Genomic DNA, 14,037 nt, shown 5'->3' with positions numbered 1-14,037 from the left:
CAGGGAGTCTCCTGCTTCCAAATTGTGCAACATCTTAATAAAGACCTTTACCCTTCAGCACCAACCTTCATCTTACACCTGTGCTTGGGACAGACAGCTGAATCCCATTCTGTTTGGTAATGCGATTGTAAGTTCAATAATTTGTTGGTGTACACAAATGATTTTCTGAGTATGAACCTCTTAGATAAGTCAATACATAGAATGGGAAAATTAAACATTTAGATCAACAATGTTCCTTTCAATAGAAGGGTTTTTTAATTATTTAAATGTCAATCTATGCTAAATAAGCAAGTAATTTTGTGGTTATAGATATTGCCTAATATATAGCACTCTACAATTCATGTATAAAAATAGAAAAATATCCAGTGATCTTAAATAGTTTTATAATGTCTTGTCCTCTTGCAGCTAAAACCAACAAATACTAAGTGTGTGTATGTAAATTGATTAGAAATTGTGGGAGATTAAAAATATGAGACATGGTTCTAGTTGGAGGGAAAGAATGGTAAACAAAAGACTGCAAATCAAGTTCAGAAAAGGACGAAGTGGTTTACTTGTGGCTAATAGTATTGTGAGTAAAAAGAGGTAAGAGAAATGAATTTCAACTTAGTATCTACACCAGGTATCTCACAGTCATTAAGTATTTAGCCTTCTGCCTATTTTGCCCATGATCTGTGATCAATGGCTGTTATGTGCCATGCTATTTTAAAATATCAGGAACAACTCAACACTGTATACATTTAAGATTCAGTAAGTAAATGGCACTGCTAAGCACTTATAGGTGAATACAGAAGCCCATCTACATAGCACAGAGAAACCTGCAAGTGAATACAGAACAAATGTGACAGTTTAGATGCCTAACATGCATTTTCAATGCAGTTCATAAAAATATCACATACGAACACAGGCACACTAATAAATCACTCTCCATTAAAACAAAAATTGCCCTGGTTAGTGTGGCTCAGTGGATTGAGTGTCAGCCTGCGAACAAAAAGTTCACTGATTGGATAGTGGGCTGGTCACATGACTGGGTTGCAGGCCAGGGTCCGGGTAGGAGTGCGCTAGAGGCAGCCAATTGATGAATGTTTTTCTCACACATTGATGTTTCTCTTGCTCTCTTTCTCCTTCCATTCCCCTCTCTCTAAAAATAAATACATAAAATCTTAAAAAAAACCTTCTGGTCATATCTATTGCACATTAATACAAGTTAGACCAGCAATAGCTAGGTAAATAAAATGAAAAATCCTAAGGTCAGTTCAAATAAACCAACACAAAATTTACATAAATCAAAATGTTTATTGCTGTGGTTTTAGTGCTAACTCAATCATTAGTGGCTCCTACGTTCATTGTCTGAGAGAGGCATATGGCTTCCTCTTCATGAAAACAGGAAAAGCCTTATCTTTGACCAGGGAAAGTCATCAGTCGTTTCATGCACATCAGCAGCATCATGCCGATTTAAATGTCTTTATATCTCTGCTTTTCCACAAGATAAGAAATATGTTAGCAGTGGTGTCAATGGGAAAGAAATTCTCATTCAAAAACAGTTACCTGAAAGAGCTAAGATGGCAATTAAATTAAACACCTGCCTCACTGAGTGGGCAGCAAATGGTTCTTTCTCACTAGCTGGTTTCAGAGGAAGGGGGAGATACAGGTGAGACCTGGCGTGAAGTGGTTATGCACAAGACAGAAAGACACACACACAGGGACACTCTGAAGGTCCAAGGGAGTGGCATGGAAGAAAAGAATCCTCTAAATGCTGTAAGAGTACAAAGACTGTATTCAAACACAGGGAAACCAGCCGGGCAGGTGTGACAAGGGGCGAGCAGGTAAATCCAGTATTTTGAAGGCCAGAGTTAATATGCGTGACACTAATGAAGAGAAGACACCAATCTCAGTTTTTCTCTCAGGGCAGTCTATTTTTTCCCTTGACATTATGCTTTATAATATCTGCGAATGGGTAAAAATCTTGAAAGCGTGAGTGTGCCTGCCAGAGGGAAAAAGAATACCCAGAAAACACAGCATAAGCTTCCAAATCAAATGGCTCAGAGTCATATTTTTTCATCTGTTTTAAGTTAGAAAGAAGATAAACAAATAAACAACCTAATAAATGTTATTTAAAAAGTCAGGTACAATTTAATGAGAAGCTTTAGAGTAGATTAATGGAAATCCTGAAATAACAAGGGTGGCTTAGATCTAGTTTACTGTAGCCAGAGCAGAAAAAAATGATGTGCTTTTTTACTTTAAACAGGGAATAATAATAGTACTAACTCAAAGAAATTGAATCAAGTTATCAAGCCATTTTCTCTCAGCTCAGATCTATCCTCTGGGCTCTTACTTTGTAATTTTGGGGCTTGGACTTTGCCAACTAGATGTCTCCCTCCCCTCCTGTCTGCCTGCCTGCCAGCAAGCGGTCAGAAAGCAAGATGAGACAGGAGGCTTGACTCATTCCTGCTTGTCTTCGGCTCCTGTGGGCAGGGCCCTAACAGCAGCACTTCCTCCCAGCACCAGCAGTGAGCTCCAGCACTCAGTGCTAAAAACTGGCAGAATCTTTCTCACCACGCACCCTATGAAGTGCCAGCTCCCTATAGGCAGTCCTCTCTTCCCAGAGGCCTGGACCTCAACCGGGCAGGAAGCCATGTTCACGTTCCAGGCCCCTGGAGCAGCCACACCACCCTTGTGTCCATCCGGCCGTGGAGGTTCAAGGGCCACTCATAGTTCTTATCTGTGTTACCTCAGGGCTCTCAATTTTTGGTCTTCTCCCACTTGTTTAACCGTTTCTTTCTATTAAATCCCTTCTGTTAAAGTAACTAATGGAGGTATTTTTGCTTAGATGTGGGGAAAAGGAGTAAATAAATAACATTTTCAACAATTTAAAAAACCCTCAGGGTCAAGGATCCAGCATAACAAAATGTAGTGACTACAAAGGCAAGGTCAGTAGTGTGCCATATTTTTAAACCATGAAGAGTTTAGATTTAGAGTATTAGGAAAAACTATATATATTTTTTCATATTCCCTGTTTGTGCTTAATCAGTGGAATGGCATTTCTATACTGAGGAAAACCAAAGTTCCCAAAGCCTGTTAAAGGCTTGCAAGATTCATTTATTTTAGTTATTACACTTTCAAACTGCAAGCTCATTTCTCAAATAAGAAGACTCAATAGATGTCAGTGTTGAAGGGATTTAAAATTCATCCCTAAATTTATGACTCTTCCTTCAAGGATGAAAGATGGTTTCTGATGCCAAAATGGCAGAAAAAATATTTGTTTAGAAAAGACATAAATCTGAGAAGAAAGCTTACATTCTTTATAATACTGACCCCCACTGAATAAGTAGTATTTATATATCACTAGGATTTTTCCAATTTTTGTTAGTTGCTCAATCCGAACATTATGTATAATTTTTCAAGTTCTAAATGTGCTTGGATTCTCAGACTATCCTTCATTAAGTCTAACAAATATTGTTATTAGCTTTTTGAAGTAAATTTTTGCTAAAACTTTTAGTTATATTCAACTGCGTGTCAATTTTATCTAAAGATTAGAAAGTTGTTACCACACATTCATATATTTTGTTTTTTAATGCTCTTTCTTTGAGTTATTTAGAGAGTACAATGATTAGGGAATGTAATAAACTAATTTATTCTTAGGAAAATCATAATATTAGAGTTAGAATGAATATTTTTATTTGAGAAACTCAATATCAACATTATTTATAAGATAATTAATAGTCATATACTTCCTTGAAACGAATCCAGATACCTAAATACATATTTCCTATGCATGACTTTTATGAACTTTGCTTTTCATTATTGATAGCTCAACGTTTTGGAACACAAACCACTGTTTTACCAACAGAGCATCTGACATTTCTATGATACTTCCCTCTGCAAACTAGTCCCTACTCTCCTTGGAAGCCAAGAGTGGAAATAATTATGGCATACATTACAAAGTTATTACTCAGAACTTATGAGACATAAAGAACATATTTTTCCACCAGTTCTTTTTCAATCTGTTTTTTACATTTCTACTCTGATTATAGTTACCAAATCTTTTATAAAAAACACAAATTATTATTAAACCTTCCAAATTAACTGTATAAAATCTTTCACTTCTTGCACATTGCTTTTCTCAGATCTTCACTGAATCCAACTCCTAACCCATATTTTCAATAAAATGTTTTTTTCTACTATAAACTAAAAATATTTATACATTAAAGAAAACTAATTAAATGCATTAAAATGTTACGACTTTTCTTTCTTGATATTTTTGGTCTTTCCTATTTCCTCTGTTTCCAAGTTCCTGTAATAAATATGCATTACTGCTATTATCATGAAAATGATTCTATCTCATCACTATAACACTCATTTTGAATAATTTAATAAACTTGAATAATTATTTGTTCCCTAATATTTTAAACATGTATCTATTTTATTTTGTATTCTCTGAGATACAGACACAAGAGTGGATTAAACAGGTAAGGGTTTTATTAGTGAGATACCTGTGCAAAAGGAAATAGAGCCAGTGGAGCCTGAGAGAGCTCTGAGAACTCTAAACAAGTCTCAACCCAAGTGAAGAAGAGGAGAGAGATGGTTAGGTGCAAGCAACCTAGACCACTAAGCACTCTCAAGAAGATTCAGGAAAGCCAATAGGGACTCTTTGATCCAGGGAAGACAAGGCAGACAAAAGCTTCTTGTGTTTTCCAGGTATTGTGTTTTCATGTTGCTTCCACTCTGCCATTGGTGGAAATGACCTACGGGAGGTTTCTTTTCTCCAAAAACACAGAGTTGAATGTAAAAGTACAAGAGACTAGAACAAGAGACTGACAGCATTCTGTGGCAAGAAGTCTGTAATTAGCATTATCATGTTCATTACATAGACAATATAGTTTCTTTCCTCAAATCTTAGTCATTTTTAAAAAAGATTTTATTAGTTATTTTGGGGGGGTGGGAGAGAGGGAGAAAGAGAGGGAGAGAAACATCAATGTGTGGTTGCCTCTTGCACGCCCCCTAGAGGGGACCTGCTCTGCAGCCTAGGCATGTGCCTTGATTGGAATTGAACTGGCGACCCTTTGGTTCAAAGGCTGACAGGCAATGCACTGAACCACACCAGTTAGGGCTAGGTCATTTTCATTAACTCAAATTTGGTTGATCTTTCTTAAGGGTCTTTATTTTAACTTTTGTTTCTGCTGTAGTAGGTGGCTTACATTTTTTTACTCACATTTGACATCCTTGTAGATCAGATACAAGTTCCTTGAAGACTTACACTTACATCTGACATAGTAGTTTACATTGTATATGGTATATAATGTGACACAATATTAAGTGTTGGTTTATGCTATTACTAAAATTACATTAACAAAACAATATTTTATACTCAATATTTATAACTATTTCACTTATATTATTTCAATGATCCTACTTGAAAATCCATAAAACACATTAAAAAAAAGGAAACTAACTTTGAAATGACCCTATCTATTTCTGTAGAGAGTTTAAGTGAGATTAGATAGGCTAACTGATTTTTATATGGTCAACCAGTTACATAATAATGTAATTATGTATTCTTTATTACTGTGGCTCTACATAGAATGCAATTATATTGACCCTTCCTGAATGAAGGAAGGTTGAAAGATACTAAATATATATAATACGGTGACAGTATCTGAAAATCTTTTCCATCATCATCATCACTCCTGTGATGATGGGAAAAGAAAAAAGCAGCATCAGCAAAATTCTGTCACTGTTGATAATGACTTTTCACCACATACATATTTATTTTCTGAGTTCCAAATTTGAAGGTGGGCCAAGAATTATAATTTCTATTTTATGCGTTTCCACTGTATCAAGTACGATAGAATTACTCTGTTCAATAACACAGTACAGAAAAACCTAGAATAATATTTAGCATAGGCACAAGTGTTTGTAACTCAGTAAATATACAGAATGAAATGTAGACTAAGGTATGTTTTTTATAATTATCCATAATGTTTGATATGTTTCTTCATAGATAACCCCTTATTGTAATTAAATTTCTCTTCATTGAATAGATTTACAAAAGTACCTTAAATATAAATAGATTCTGGAGGATTGGGTTTAATACTCTATTTTAAAATCCTACTTGTAATTTATTTGTGGTCTGAAACTGTAGCCTTCACGCAGTGTATTTCTTTATGCAAATTACATCTTTTCTGACATTTAAAATTTTTTCTGTAATTTATGCACATAAGTGTCCATTTAACATGAATTATTATTGTTTTAGTATTTTATGATCTGTAAAATGTCCATTTTAAGAACTATTTTGTATATTTATTTAGTTTTGTTGACATTGTTTCACATTTAATTTAATCCTGAAAGTAAATAGCATCTGTATTAACCACAAGCCACTTGATATTATTCTGAAATACAGAGTTTCAGTATGCTGAAGTACTTATCTTCATACATAAGTTATTTTTTGTTGTTATTGTTTTCCAAAGTGGGCAAGTCTAAGTCTTTACATGTTGTTGTCATAGAGGACAGAGAACTTAACAAAACATTCAATTCTAGAATCACAACTTCCCTATTAACATTGTTAAAATAATTCCTCATTTTTACCTTTTAGATAATAAGTTCAAGGCCAGTCTGCTTTTCATTCTCTTTTGGTGACTTTCTTCCCATTTCCTGCAATTGTGATTTCTTTCTAATATTAATGCACAGAATTTTGCTTGGGTGAGTAAAATTGATATCTTTCGCTAGTTTTGCTTAAAATGTGATACTTCAAAAAATATTGATCCTTCCTAACTGAAAGAAGGCTTGCCTTCCTTATGGAATGAAAAAGCAAAAAATATGTATTATGTTGTGACAGTATCAAAATATCTGAAATAAAATTAGGGATATCTCTTCTAAAGCCTAGAATATTTTATTTCATGTTTGTTCCTTTTTTTTAGTCTATACAGTTTTAGTTTCCTTCTCAATAATAAAAAAATGCTTTCTTAAGTATCAGTTCTCCCTCTTGATATGTTTCTTTTAGCTTTCATTGTTTTCCTCTGCATTTTGAGTGCATTAAGTTTCATTTTACAATAACTGAACATAATCACTGTGTCACTTCTAACTTTATCATCTATGAGGCTGATTTTAATTGTCTTATGTTGTCGTGTTTTGCATGCTTATTTTCTCACCTGTCTCACTTTTCATGGTAGACAGTCTTTTCTGTTCCAGTTTATTTTTTTATTTCATGATAGAACATTATTAATTCCAAGATAATTAATTTTTGTTTGCTTTTCCCTATTTACTCATTCTTGAAAAAGGAAGAATTTTACCTGAACTGCAAATATTTCAAGCAAATATTGACCTACATTGATTCTGCTTATTGTCCTTATTGTTGCTAATATATCTCCTTCCTTTACCAACAAAACAGGCAGGATATTAATTTCAGTAGACCATAACCCATTTTAGTTCTAATAACAGCATTAAATCAGTTTATCTGTATTGTTCTCTGTTGGGGTTTTCCTTTATCTTCATTTCTCGTTACTGAATCATTCTAAATTAAGGGTATCTTGAAGCCTGAATCACTATCAGTCACTTCAGCATTCACCCAGTCTGTTTCTTCCTGTCCTGTTCTTTCTGGTAGGGTTTTTTTTTTTTTTCTTGAATGGAACAAGAAAGAGGGAATAAAAACTTACCTTTCCCCACATGTATATATAGGTAGAAAACAAGCACGAATGCCCAGGTTTTGATTGTTAAAGACCGAGAGTCTTTGAGCCAAAGGAACACACAAGGCAGCACGGGCCGAATGCTCTCTGTCCTCTTTCTGGATGGCGGGTCTACTTTGTTTCACACGAAAATCCACGAGTAAGTCGCACTTTGTATCACAGAATTTAACCTCCTGGAATTTAAACCTCCCAGGACAATCTGCCCCTCTTCCAGTGATGGGCTCCGGCAGTCTTTGGCTGGGGCAGACATGTGGGGGCCTCACATCTCTTTTTGTTTTTGTAGGCATTTTTTGGTTAAAATTTAGAAATTCCATCAGGCTGGCTGCCAGATATCCATTTAAACTGAGCTCTCAATATTACTCTTCATATTAGATACTAAGCATAATAATTTGAAATGTAAATACAAAAACATTTAGTGGAATTTTTCTCAGAAATCACAGGAGTGTAATATAGTGAAGCCATTGTATTAGTTGATCTTGATACCAGTTTTACTCAGATCAGCTTTTCAGAGATAATGAATAAGCTTATCATTGTTGTCTCATCTTCCCTGTAATATTTTATGGGACTGGGTAAGAGGCTTGACAGAAATATGCTACGGTTGAAGGAGTAAATTAGCTTTTTGTTACAATAGTGTTATTAATTAATTCTACATGAAATCCTCTCAGCTTTGCTTTTTAGAATATTTAAATAATGGTACATAGCACATTCTATTATCTTTTCCTTTTGTTCAACAAAATTTATAAATATTACAGTCTATTTGATTAAGACTCATTTTTAAATGTTGTTATGCTTAGAACTACCAAGAACAGATGAAACCGATTTCATGGCTATCAGAAGCCCCTTCCCCCTTTTTCTAGAACCTTGCAAATACAATCTTTTAAAACTCCTTTAAAGTATAGAAATGATTAAGTGATTTAACAACAAAATTTTCAGGCTTTTGAAAAACAAAAATGAAAATGAAACAAGAAACACAAAACAAAACAAAAAATGCAGTGATTAGGAAATAAAGAACCATGACAATAATTGATTTACAGCTAATTTTTATTACATTTCTATTTTACAAATGATTAGAATTTTAAATATGGCAAAGTAATACTTGACCACATAAAAATCAGGTAAATGCATTAAAGGACACCTGACTTAATTATTAATAGAATATCTAATAAAGTTTTGAATCTAGAGAAGATCACATTTCTAAAATATTAAATCTAACTCTTCAGATGAAATGATAATGACAGAACATTACACAGGCACCAAATGGAAAACAGTTACCTTCATTCAAATGTTAATACTTCCATTAACAGAAATGGCAGTTTTACAAAATGAGTAAGACTTAAAGAGGGATAGTCTTTGTTGTTGTCCTGTTGCTCTTTTAAAACTGTTAGTGACCAAGCTGGGGAGAGGATGCCTCTCAAGGAAATAAGTGAAGAATGAAAGAGGTGGCATATGTCTAGTGTTGCTATTTTACTTGCCTTTCCAACTAACCCATCCCCACTCAGATTTTGTCACCACGATGACTATGTCTCGTTCATTGTCACCAACCAACCATGACCACTTAGCCATTATTCTCATCTGTGAAGCCTTAAAACTTCTTTTTTAATTTAAAATATATTTTTATAGAAAAATCATGTGTGCTTTTGTAAAATAATCTTATCATATAATGCATTTAATTTAATTAAGTCCATTTAATTAAAATTTTAATATTTTATATAGTTATGGGATATAAGATGTAGCAAATAAGTTTATGTCCATAATTGCTAGTGTTCTAAATACATACTTTAAAAAGATATCTTTAATAGCCTCATTTTCCTGAATATCTTAAAAGGCAAATGAAATAGTTAAGATTATCATGAAACTTACATGCATATTAGCAGGCCTAAAAGACTGAAGACCAGAGATTAGTAGGTATTCTGTTATGGTTTATGTATCTCTTATGCAGAACTAATATGACAATTTTCATTCTCCATGTAAGTTTGACACAGATATTTTTAATGTTTTTTAAAGAGTGAAACATTTCAAATCTACTGGTAGTATGCTGAGCAATGGCTCCCCAAAAGATATCCAAGTCTGAACCTGTATAACCTGTAAATGAAACCTCATATGACAAGAAAAGGGCCTTCTGGTTACAGTCACGTGCCACATAATGAAATTTTAGACAGCGATGAACTGCATATATGAATGTAGTCCAGATTATTATAATGCAGCTCAAAATTGTCATGGCCTACTGATGTCATAGCCATCATAACACAATAATGCCCTGGCTGGCATAGCTCAGTGGATTGAGCACGGGCTGTGAACCAGGCATCGCAGGTTCAATTCCCATTCAGGGCACCTGCCTAGGTTGCAGGCCACGGCCCCCAGCAACCACACATTGATTTCTCTCTCTCTCTCTCTCTCTCTCTCTCTCTCTCTCTCTCTCTCTCTCTCTCTCTCTCTCTCTTTCCCTTCCCTCTCTAAAAATAAATAAAATCTTTAAAAAAACCCACAATAATGCGAAGCATTACTCACATACTATGGCACTGCTGATATAAACAAACCTACTTCTCTGTCAGTCATTATTAAAGTATAGCAATATACTTATGTATGATACATAGTACTTATAATAATAATAAGCAATTATGTTACTCATTTATGTATTTACTATACTATACTTTTTATTTTACAGTACACTCTTTGTATTTATTTAAATGTTTGCTGGAAAACAGTATGCCATGTTAAACTGGCAGCAGCCTCCTACATCTCATGTTTACAGCATCTCTTGATTGCATCATTTTGTCTTGTGCTAAATCTCTTGTTTTGTGCATAACATGCTGGAATCTTTGTCGCCTGGGAACAGTAGGCTATAGCACATAGCTTAGGCCTGTAGTAAGCTATACCACTGAGGTTTGGGTATGCACACCCTATGATATTCATGCAACAGTGAAATCTCTCCTGAGCATGAATTTCTCAAAATGTATCTCCATAGTTATGAGGCACATTACTATAATCAAGTCCAGGATCTTGCCTTGGGACATCCTGCCTGCCCTAATACACCTTCTTCTTGTCTATCTGTCTCCCTCTAATTCTCTAAGGATGCATGTGAGTGCATTCAGGACCTGCTAGATATCCAGGATAATCCAGGATATCAAGGATTTTATACAGATATATATTATACGCCAAATTTTGCAAAGTAGACTAGCAGTCTGGAAATACAGGGAAGTGCTGTTGTTGTAGCTTGAGTTGGAAGGCATCTGCCGACAGAGTTTTCTATCGGCCGACAGAGTTTTCGACACAGTTTTCTGACTTTCTTGGGGGAAGTCAATTTTTTTTCTAAAGGCATTCAACTGATTGCCTAGTTGAATGAGGTCTACATACATTATGGTAGGTCACCTGCTTTCCTCATTTACTGATTTAAATGTTAAAATTAATTTCAAAGAATCTTAAACTTACTTTAATAATATGTTTGATGTAACTTCCAGATGTGTTTAACCAAATAACCAAATGGTTTAGCCAAGTTGTAACATAAAATTAAGCCTCACAGAACGCAATTTAACTAACAAGGGGGAGATGGAAAGGCCACAGACGAAGGAATGATGGCAGCCATCAGAGGCTGTAAGAGGAAAGGAAGCGACTCCTTCCAAGAGCTGCTGGGTGAAGAAGAGCATCTTTGCAGCCACTCCCTTGATTTCAGCCCAGTGGCACTGATTTGCCCTGAAGTTAAGTCATGTCTCTGAAAGTAACGATTTCCAGATGGTCGAAACCAGGACTCAGCACAGAAAAGGCAGATGTGTGACCAGTGGATGATCTAGATGCCATGCACACAACATGAAGAAATCATTAAAACAAACACTTACCTTAAAGAAAATTATTGATATTGGCTGAAAGAGCAGTATCTTTCAAAATCTGATTTTTTTTTTCTGTTTGGTTTACTAATGTGTCTCCACCAATATCCAACAAAGCTTTTCATATAATAGAAAATTTGTAAATGTTTTTTTTAAGATTTTATTTATTTATTTTTAGAGAGGGAAGGGAGGGAGTAAAAGAGAGAGAGAGAAACATCAATGTGTGGTTGCTGGGGGCCATGGCCTGCAACCCAGGCATGTGCCCTGACTGAGAATCGAACCTGTGATGGTTTGATTTGCAGCCCGTTCTCAATCTACTGAGCTACATCAGCCAGGGGTAAATACTTGTTATATAAATAAATGAATCATCCCCACATTTTAATTTTCACATATTTATGGCACTTTAATATACTTTCAGAATAAAATGTTCTCCAAATATTCTGAGAAAAACACCTCTTAGTTTTTCTTTCAGATTTTATAATAAAAGTATACATTTTAATTTTATATTTATAATTTGTGAAATAGAAATGTATATAGTGTGATTACCAAATACATTTTAGTCCAGAAATACTGATAGAAATTGTTTCTAAAACAAATTAGGTTATTTAACTTTGAGTGATACCAATGATATTTAAAAATATTTTTATATTTGTTAACTCATCAGTTTTAATATATGTATACTTCATAGTTAAGTGTAAATAAAGAGGGTTGGTATTTTTACTGCTTAATCTTAACATTTATTAATATAAAATTAATTAAATTATACCAAATAAAGTATTTAATTATTAGATTCCAAATTAAAATCTTTCACTTGAAATTAGAATTGCATGAATGAAAAATAAAAGTATTGATGCCTTAAATGTTTTCTAAACTGTTACGTGGAAAATCAATGGAAACCACTTTAATTTAAAATGTATTTTTATTTGATAAATTTGTTTTTCTCTCACTAATATGCTCTTCAGTCATGTAGATTTTAATTTGCATTCTTTATCACACTTTAACATTTATTTGCATGATTAATGAATGTTCTGCAGTGATACTCATTCTGATTTATGAAAAATGTGCTGAATTTTTCATGTTATATGGGTATAAAAAGGATGATAAGGACAGTATATTAGTTTCCTGTGGCTGCTGCAGCCAATTTTGGTAGATTAAATAAAAGAATTTAGTAATTTATAATTCTATAGAAATGAAATTATTATTTTAGAGTAACAGGAAATCTGAATTATATGTTTTAAAGAATACATCATTAATTAAGAACATAATTGTATTTATTGATAATAACAGAGTTGTTCAAAATTGAAATAGGAAAAGAACTATTCACAATATCATTAAACATAAAGAACTTAGGGACATACTTAACTAAAAATGCCCAAATTCTGTACAATGAAGCTATAAAATATTCCCAAGAGAAAATAAAGATGACCCAACTAATGAAGAAATGTACTGTTGACATGGGTTGGAATATTTAATATTGTAAAGATGTTTATTTTCCACACATTTATTTATAGATTCAATCGCAATTCCAGTAGGCTTTATTGCAGTGGTGCCCAACCTTTTTGGCACCAGGGACCCGTTTCCTGGAAGACAGCTTTCCAAGGACCAGGCTGCGGGGGATGGTTGAGGGATGAGTCAAGCCCTTTACATTCAAGCTCATCTCTGCTCGCAGCCAGGAGGTGGGGGACCCCTGTTTTATTGTATACACTGTCAAACTGCTCATGAATTTATATGTAGATTTAATAGACTTACGATAGACACAACTTTTAAAAATAACAATAAAGTTGGAGAACTTAGACTATTTGATTTGAAGGTTTACTGGAGAGCTCCATTAATCAAGACGGCATGGTATTGGCATAGGGATAGAAACATAGATCAATTGAAGAGAACTGAGAGTCTAGAAATAGGCCTTAATAGATGTGGTCAATTGATTTTCAGCAAGCATGCCAAGTTAGTTCGATAGGGAAAAATAGTCTTTTCAACGAATGGTGCTGGAGCAATGGGCTTAGCCTATGCAACAATAGAAATGATATCTGACCTCACACTGGACTCAAAACTCAATTCAAAATATATCATTGACCTAATGTAACACAGAGATATAAATGAAATGTGTGTTCACTTAGATTTAAATACTTAGATTTAAAACTCCTAGAATTTTATTTAAAATGGTAAAAATCTAGAAATAACCCAAATGTTTGTTAATAGATGAATAGACAAAAAACCTCTGGCATATACATAGAATTTAATATTATCCAACAGTAAAAAACCATCCATACACACAACAGCATGGGTGAATCTCAAAGCATTAGGTTAGTGAATGATTTCATACCTAAAAAACCTATAACATTTATGATTATGCTTGTGTCAAATTCTAGAAATAGCAGACTTACACTGATGACAAGTGGAGAACCAGTCCAGAGCGCAGGTGGAGGGAGAGAGAGGACTGACTGCAGAAGAGAAAAAGGTAACTTTGAAAAGTGAGGATGCTCTTCTATAATGTAATTATGGTGATGGCTATGCTACTGCATATATTTATGAAA

This window comes from Phyllostomus hastatus, unplaced genomic scaffold (genome assembly GCF_019186645.2).
Source record: "Phyllostomus hastatus isolate PE091 unplaced genomic scaffold, TTU_PhHast_1.1 phas_contig_40, whole genome shotgun sequence".
NCBI classification, from domain to species: domain Eukaryota; kingdom Metazoa; phylum Chordata; class Mammalia; order Chiroptera; family Phyllostomidae; genus Phyllostomus; species Phyllostomus hastatus.
The sequence above is the reverse complement of the archived record's forward strand: the minus strand, read 5'-3'. Positions refer to the sequence as shown.